Source organism: Etheostoma spectabile, chromosome 20 (genome assembly GCF_008692095.1).
Source record: "Etheostoma spectabile isolate EspeVRDwgs_2016 chromosome 20, UIUC_Espe_1.0, whole genome shotgun sequence".
Classification (NCBI taxonomy): domain Eukaryota; kingdom Metazoa; phylum Chordata; class Actinopteri; order Perciformes; family Percidae; genus Etheostoma; species Etheostoma spectabile.
The window spans coordinates 20,544,987-20,551,474 of NC_045752.1; the positions used below are offsets into that span (position 1 = coordinate 20,544,987).

At 38.8% G+C, this 6,488-nt stretch overlaps 1 long non-coding RNA gene across 1 annotated transcript in view; it reads left to right on the forward strand.

Moving 5' to 3' along the window:
- Positions 1-4,172: 4,172 nt before the first annotated feature.
- The window catches only part of LOC116669849 (uncharacterized), a 6,246-nt gene continuing 3,930 nt past the window's right edge, over positions 4,173-6,488 (forward strand). Inside the window, exons 1-2 of the long non-coding RNA XR_004326874.1 lie at positions 4,173-4,183; positions 5,719-5,729. This is a non-coding gene — a long non-coding RNA (uncharacterized LOC116669849). The remainder of the gene's footprint in view (positions 4,184-5,718; positions 5,730-6,488) is intronic.

Here is a 6,488-nt window from a genome sequence, read left to right on the forward strand (position 1 = left end):
TGTCTGTGTGACCAGCAACCCACTGTATTTGGTGACCCATCAGAGTCTATGACCTGCAATTTTGGAAAAAGTACTCATTTACGTGTAAGTAAAAATATATATTACCAGTTAATTGTACTGAAATTACTAAGTTAAGTTACAGCCTTTATCAGACTCTTTTACATGGTAAATGGGGTTAAATTGCTAAACATTTTCAGTTCTGTAAAGTGTGCTTCATATAGTGTAAAGTAAATATACACCAAAACAGTCAATAAAAAGAGACAAAGAATTGAGGATACACGTGATGCTGTGTCTGCTAAACAGGTTTCTTAATGCTTTCACATTTTTTTACTCTGAGTCTCTAGAAAAGCTGTTAATCACCATGTTTTTTGTTCTAATGTTCTTGTTTTTTATTAGTTGATTGAAGAGTTTTCAGTAATTCTTGTGACTCTTTGTCCTCAGCCTATGACCAAGATATGGCTTCCTGTTTGTGCTGTTACACTCTCCTTCCACCGAATGAGGGGATGAAGTCTCCAAAATTAGTGCATGTGATGCAGTTGAGAGACTTGTCTTTCATAAGGTAATTATATATTTAGTGATGATAATAATTATTGTCATGTCACCTTCTTAGCCACATTGTAAATAAGGGTTGTTGAAAAAGTGGATGGAATTGTAATTAAGTCATTCCCATCTAGCACTAGCCAATGAAAAGTTGTTTGAATAATTTTCTTTTTGGTTGTACATTTTTCTTGTGTCTAATTTTCAGTTTTTCTGATCTCAACCCTAGTCATGCCGCAGTTTGGAAGAGCTCTCCGCACCACCCGGTCAGCAGCCATACCTCTTCCTATTGGGCGCAGAAGAGCAAGATCGACAGGTTCTACATCTCGTGGATAAGCGTCTCATCCCATGCAAGGCAAACCGCTCTCTTGGGCATTTGATGAGACTTTTCAATCAACATATTTGTTGATTTTGTCTTACGATGTGCACTTGTGAATTTTTCACATTACTGCAGAGAACAGTGTATAACATTGAGGGGGAAAATGAAGGATCCCCCCGGTTAAAGACTTGAGAGCAAGACCGCTGAACCAGCCAGTACACTCTCACCCTGTGAGTAAGATGCTTAAAATGTTGACCTGTTTCATGTGTAAGAAAATTATCCCAGCAGTCAGCAGTTGATTTCACATTTAAGAGTTGAACATGGTTACTATCATGGACCCAAGTTCGATTGTTTTGTTTCTCAGCAAGGCTTAGCATCAGTTCCTAACTATACAGTTTTTGGAAGCACCTTAATAGTGTTCATACCATTTCTATAATGAAATTGGCCCTTCTATGTACGTTGTGTATGAGGTTGGAGGCCAAAGACAAGCTGTTTAAAAGTTGTTTTAAAATTTTAAAAACTTACTAATCGCTGCTAAAGCATCAATGGCCATTGCTTATCACTGGGAAGCGTTACCCTCAACAAAATGAATATGGGCCAAGTACATTTTTTTTTTCTTTACAGATGAGAATGTGGTCAATAATGAAATGTTTGAAATGATCTTGTCAAAAGATGTTTTCTTAACCAGTTGGGTTAAAGTTGATGGTGTAGAGTATAAAGCTGGACTATTATTTGCAGTAATATGGAAGAAGACATGCCAGTCTTTATTCAAATAAGTGATTGTTTGAAGATCAATTCCTTTTTGACAAACAAGCTATTACAGAGAATTTTGTGACCATATTATGCATTCAGAGTATTACAAAGTGGGGAAAGATGTCAACTAAAATGTCTTAAATTTCATAAGCCGTTTAATATTCAATACTCATGCAATGTTTCAGATGAAAGTATGTACATTATCCCTTCTTCACATGTTTTAATTCAGTCGACTGCAAAGGGTGAAAAACACAAATAAATTTTTTGAAAATGATTTTTTTGTGATTATTATTAATATAGTAATTTAATTAATCAATAAATGAATTGAATAAAGTTACAATTTTAACATTTTTCAGTGTAGATTATTGACACTTTAGGGAGTGAATTACTCAAATAGTTAAAAAAAATTAACTCTGAGCAGTGTTACTTGTCTAATCCCTCAGTTTATACTCTGTTTTGCGAGTTAAAAAAGGAACTCTGGCCGAGTGTTAATTGTTTAACTATTTGAAAGTGTTAATTTAACTCTGGAGAGTGTGGACTTATATAAACCCCCTCAAAAATGTTGAATCACCCTCTGTTGGAGTTAATTCAACACTGGACTTTTTGCTGTGTGACGTGCCTAAATACAATAACATAAGGACACTTGTGGTTTTGATTAAATCAATCAATTGTAATGACTTTTTTTATCATAACTAAACAAGGTGTATTGGTTTTGACTTGCAGCACAGACATGTTAGCAGAGTACTCCAACAAAGTCAATGACATAATGTAACTGGGGTCATGCAGTGACTAACTTTCAAGGACTGTCAAGTGTGTAGACAGTTCTGGTAAAAAGGGTCGTCATTACTGAAAGGTCACATGTTTATAGGTACTGTGGAATGGTACTCATCTCAGTGTGTGTATGCTTTCTTAAATTACAATGGTGCCAGTTGCAATATGTGTGTAAGCGTGATTAGATCATTAACCTCTGTGTGTTAACACATGATACGCTGGTATGGACAGGTTACATCAGTGTGGGATAGTGAAAAAGTACAAAGGACCTAAAAACAGGATGAGAGACAGTTATGACAGAGTTATGAGACAAAAAGAAGGAGGGAAGGGCATCTGTGCCATTCTGCGGAGCTCCAGAGCAAAGTAGAAATGGGCCACATCGATGTGTGTGTAATCCTTGTGTAATAACCGGATTTACATCAGTTATTTTGTATTTTTTCTCAATTTAAATATGTGAGTTATTAATAAGATGCATAACTTTTATTTGGTTTACGTCAATGTTCATTACATTTATTGAAACAAATAAGTATTATCATTCTGTTCAGAAAATTATTTGCAGGTCATAATATGTTAATGACATTTTAAGGCTTGTTTAGTACATACAAATAAAAAAAACGAACAGAGATACGGTGTTGATGTTGTTTCTCATTTTTTCTGTAAAACTGAATGGGTTAATTCATATGGAGCATTAAGTTAATCTAATTTGAGGTTAGTAAACCAGGATTGTTATTCTAGCCTCTCATTAATTGCTAAAGTCCTAACGAGAGCCGTATCTTACCCAAGACAGATTCATTATACACCCGGTGTCTCTTTCACCATTTTACCAAGCATGTAGTACACAAGTGTAACATTGTGATGGCTGCATAAAGTGTTGAGCCTTTGGTGAGAGGGTTAAACGTGTGTGTGTGTGTGTGTGCGCGCGTGTGTGTGTGTGTGCGTCCGTGTCCATTTAATGGTGTTCTCCTCCCTTAACAAGTAATGATAAACTAAGGGGTTGTGTTAAAACTCATGCACTAGACTTTCCACAAGGATTCCAAAATCAAAGTTCTTTTTAAACTTGTCACTGCTGTGTGTGAAAAAAAAAAAAAAAAAGAAGAAGTATTTTTTAGAATCTCTACAGTACACTGTAACAAACTGCGTTTTTTTTTCCCCTACATTCCCTCTCATTTTTATTTGGACCATCATTTTATTCATGTCTGATAAAATCTTCCAGAGCTTCCCATATAGACAACCAGTGCAGTGAGGATTGATTTGTATATTCTATCATAAATATATGTACATAACAACTGACTAGTCCAACTGTAGATGCATTTTACACAACACTACAATATTAATAATTTTTACAGAGAGGACTCTGTTTCTGGGTGAAGCATATAGGGTCTCTATATCAGGGTTTGCTGTGTATCTGATAGGCCTTCCTCTCTAATCCAACCTGTCTTTGGGGCCTTGCTGAAGAGGTATGGTGTGAGATGTGCAGGGAGATAGCAGCTACAGGCTGTCAGATTTATAATTCTGATTAAAAGAAGTGATTTCCCTTCTGTGCCATCCCTCCCCGGGTGAAGATGCGCAGCAGATGATATAGCCTACCCTCGCAGTAGGAAAACATAGAAAAAACATTCACACCAGAGGAGATGGGTGACTTTGGATTCAACAAGAAATGTATACATAACACCGATGGGCCCATAAATAATAATCTTCACAAGTTAAATTAAGGATCAGTTCACTACTTTCATTGACTTTTGGGTGTTTCATTATCTTTTTGAGCGTGGCTGACTGATGCTGTTGACTAAACTTTGACAGTCAGTCATTATCCATCAATCCCCATACACGCACGCACACACACACACAAACCCTGAAAAAAACGTATATTTTGACCCGAAGGATGACACAAGGGTTAAATCCTTTTTAAACAGGTCTTCATTGTCCTACAGCCATTGAACGCTACCTCTAATTCACATTTCTTTTTATTCTGTGGTTTGCAGTCCTTTCTTTTGCTAGTCCACATATACATTTGCACACTGTACATGCAACTAATATGTAAATGTGCTGTATTTATATAGCGCTTTTCCAGTCTTAACAACTGCTCAAAGCGCTTTTACATCTACAGGAAACATTCACCATTCACACACATTCATACACTGTGGCCGGGGCTGCCGTACAAGGTGCCACCTGCTCATCAGATAAACACTCACACACATTCACACTCCGATGCGCAGCACTGGGGGCAACTCGGGGTTCAGTGTCTTGCCCAAGGACACTTCGACAATGACTGCAGGGGCAGGGATCGAACCACCAACTTTCCAATTGGCAGGCAACCGCTCTACCACTGAGCCACAGCCACCCCCTAACTAATACATTGCAGCCAATGAGCTTTTGTGTTATAGGCGTGACTTCTTTGAAATTGTACAACAGACACACAAGAGATTTTATCTTCAGCTAAGGGAATTGCAGGTTTAGCGCTACTTGGCTTAAAGAAAAAAAACTGAATTTAGGGCTCAGTTGATGTTATGATAAAGGTCTTAAATTCCATTCATAACAGTCTCAAATTTGATTTGGTAAAACCTGCGGAAACTCAAGGGCTCAAAGAAAACACCTTTCATGTTTTATAACACGAGAGAGCCAACAGGAAATGAAAGAGTCCCGGCCTGGAAGACAAATAAAGAAATGAGGGAGAAAAATCGACAGCGTGGAAGGGAATCCACTCTTCATCTCCCAGAGCTACAGGGGCCGCGGCTCCGCGGAGAGACAAATCTCTGGCGCATGTGTGTGCATCATAGCTGCGGGGGCCGAGTGAAACTCGGCAGCGTCAATAAGAGGAGATGTTGTTTTTTTTTTCTTTTTCTTTTGCCCTGTCCAACTCTGCCTACTTATAAATGTTGTCATCCTTCTTAAGGGCAAAAGATTAAAAGGGAGCTTTTGGGCCGAGCACTGGAGATCATTTGTATGTCGAAGAAGAGTAGTGCCTGCAGCCTGACTGCACACACACACACACGCACACACACACACACACACACACACACACACACACACACACACAGTGAGAGCAGGGCGTCGGAAAGCGCAAGAGAAAGTAAAAGGAGGTAGATGTATGCAAGCGGAACTCCTGCAGATTTACTTATTGACTCCAGCAGAGTTTTTGTTTCGTTTACTGAGCGTATAACTCTGCTTTTCCTTTTACCATCGATATAATTAAAGACGCTATTCGAGCTTATTCGAGAGCCTACGTGAATCTTTTCCATCAGCTTCTTCTCCCACACTGTTCTTGAACCTCAAGAGAGGACTCTGGATTTTCAAAAACCTTGTTTATCTATCACCGTCATTCACTCAGACGGGTTTAGACAGTCTATTGGTTGGTGTGTGTGTGTTTGTGGGTGAGTGAGTGTGTGTGTGTGTGTGTGTGTGTGTGTGTGTGTGTGTGTGTCTGAACTAAGTCCTGCCTGGGGCTATGTTGGAGGGGAAGCCAGGGTATCGGTGCATTAGAGAAAACACTAGGTAAACAGTGTCAGTCAGCAGCCAGGCGCTCTTATTAAGAGTCAGCATTATTTTTCATTATTATACACATTTCTTCACATGCCCACGCTCGACTGCTTTCATTCAACGACAAGAGGACACATTTACAAAGACAAATGCATCAAATTAGTTCAAAATCTGAATAATAAAGACAACTCACTAACACGTCCAAATGTGATTTGTTTCTGCTTGAAAACTCACAGCAGTTGATTGGCAAGCCGCGCTCACGTTTTTAGACAAACCAAATGAGCCTATCCCGCAAGACAAAATCAATGATTCATGTTGAATGAAATCCATTTCATGTTGTATGACCTACACAATTATTTAGTAGCAATAGCAATATACATGTCTCCTGGAAATCCAGACCTAAATCTGAAAGACTAAGGGTCTGGCATCGAGTAACTGAAGCGGTCCATCTTAAGGAGCGGCACCAAGCGTGCATTTCAAAATCAAAAAATCTCAAAATAACACTAGGACCAATCACAACACCACACGGGGTGACGTATGCAGAGCCCCATACGTTTAGCTACCAGCGGATATCAGATACACCGATGTGATTGGTGCATCTCGGCTACAAGGGTATAGTTAATGAGCAGCA